This window comes from Rhinopithecus bieti, unplaced genomic scaffold (genome assembly GCF_001698545.2).
Source record: "Rhinopithecus bieti isolate Rb0 unplaced genomic scaffold, ASM169854v2 scaffold_52032, whole genome shotgun sequence".
In the NCBI taxonomy this organism is placed as follows: domain Eukaryota; kingdom Metazoa; phylum Chordata; class Mammalia; order Primates; family Cercopithecidae; genus Rhinopithecus; species Rhinopithecus bieti.
In genome coordinates this window covers 1958104-1960085 of record NW_016821592.1, presented here as the reverse complement: position 1 = coordinate 1960085, position 1982 = coordinate 1958104, and the positions used below count along the sequence as shown (strand labels likewise).

Genomic DNA, 1982 nt, shown 5'->3' with positions numbered 1-1982 from the left:
CTAACAAGTTTTCAGATGATGTTTATGTTGGTGCTTCTCCGAGATTAATCACACCTTAAGTTCCGGAGTGTTAGAAAAACGACCCAATATAAACTATCCGGCGTCAGTGTCCTGGGTTCAAGTGCGAATTCTGTTTTTTACTAAGGGTGCGATTGTGGGCAGTGTAAACCTCTTGTTTTCTTTTTTTTTTCTCCCGAGTAGCTGGGACTACAGGCGCCCGCCAGGTCGCCCGGCTAGTTTTTTGTATTTTTAGTAGAGACGGGGTTTCACCATGTTAGCCAGGATGGTCTCGATCTCCTGACCTCGTGATCCGCCCGTCTCGGCCTCCCAAAGTGCTGGGATTACAGGCTTGAGCCACCGCGCCCGGCCAACCTCTTGTTTTCTGTGTGAAATGAGATACACTCAGCACGTGTTGCATGTGTTATTGCGAATATTCCGTAAAATAATGTACATGGCGGGCAGTCAGGTTCGGTTCGCCGTCAGAGTACAATTAATGGTAATTACGAATGTGGAGGCGGAGCCGACAACGGAAGGGGTGGAGCGTCGCCAAGCCTTGCGCATGCGCAGACCTCCTTGAACGTACCTCAGGTGAGACTGCTGCGAGTGGCTCCCCATCGGCGGTCGGATATCGGGGTCCCCAGTGCGACGAGAGTGGGGCGGGCTTCTGCGTGGGGCCTCGTCACAGTTCTGGGGGCATGTAGAAGACAGGTGTCACTGCCTCAGTTCACTGGAGGCGAGTGTTTCCGGGTCGCTGGCGACCGTGGCCTGGCGGCCGGGCAGTGCTCTGTGCGTGTCCGCGCGTATCGCCTGCAGGCCCGGGCCGAGCGTTTCGCGGGCTAGGGGAGCGCCGAGGGCAGCTGAGGGCACCGGGGAACCGGGGGAAGCGGGAGCTGGGTGGGGACCGAGGCAGGAGCTGGGGGCGCGGAGGCGGCCAGCCTGAGGCAGCTCTCTGCCTCTGCTGAAAAGCTCTCTGCACAGCTAGACAGGGAGAGACGTTGCTGCTTGAAACCGCGTTGCCTGCAGACGCTAAGCTGGGAGGCCGCCCCGCACAGGGAAGCAGCCCCGGATAAGGGGCTTCCGACCCAGCATTGCACATTTGGCTTGAGCTGGTATCCCCGAGTCGGCTTCTCAGCCCCGTGTGATGTTAACTACATGACACACAGCCCTGCGCCGAATCTTTCAGAGGCGGCTTCGTGTTAAACTTCACCTAAACTCCTTCCCGGAATGATGCCTGTCCCTGTGCTGAGAAGGCAGACGCTCCTCTGCCGTGTCTCCCTTGCCGCAGCTAGTAAACGTCACTTTGTTGTGGGTGGACAGGTGTGCCCTGGTGGTCTGTAGCAAAGGAACTTGAAGTTTTATCATCGGCCTCCTGAAGCCGGCAGCCTCGGAGTGCAAAACTATATATATTTTTAGAAAGGTAAATACTTTGTTGTACGGTATTACTTGGAGGCAGCTACGCTCACCACTGTACACCAAGGCAGCTGTACAGTATTATTCGGACTTATTTTCTTTCCTTTTAACCCTGGCCTACAAATGGACTTTCTTTTTTTTTTTTTTTTTTTTTTTGAGATGGAGCCTTGCTCTGCCGCCTAGGCTGGAGTGCAGCGGCGCGATCTCCGCTTACTGCAAGCTCCGCCTCCCGGGTTCACGCCATTCTCCTGCCTCAGCCTCCCAAGTAGCTGGGACTACAGGACCCGCCACCATGCCCGGCTAATTTTTTGTATTTTTTGGTAGAGACGGGGTTTCACCGTGTTGGCCAGGATGATTTCGATCTCCTAACCTCGTGATCCGCCCCCCTTGGCCTCCCAAAGTGCTGGGATTACAGGCGTGAGCCACCGCGCCCGGCCCCAAATGGACTTTCTTATCATCACCCTCTCATAAAACAAAATTTTACTTATATTCCTTGAATAATGGAACTGGCTGCAGGCAGTCTTTGTTCATCCCTGGAACATCAAAAATAACCCCCTAGCACTTTGGGAGGC

At 54.7% G+C, this 1982-nt stretch overlaps 1 protein-coding gene across 3 annotated transcripts in view; it reads left to right on the top strand.

The window, feature by feature from the left end:
* Nucleotides 1-528: 528 nt before the first annotated feature.
* Nucleotides 529-1982, top strand: part of CEBPZOS (CEBPZ opposite strand) — a 6733-nt gene continuing 5279 nt past the window's right edge. Inside the window, exon 1 of one of the 3 annotated variants that reach the window (XM_017860420.1) lies at nucleotides 529-588. The gene's annotated coding sequence lies outside the window, so the exon portion shown is untranslated. Of the gene's footprint in view, nucleotides 589-1317; nucleotides 1418-1982 lie in introns of those variants that run through there. The other 2 variants (XM_017860422.1, XM_017860421.1) reach the window with 2 other exon arrangements.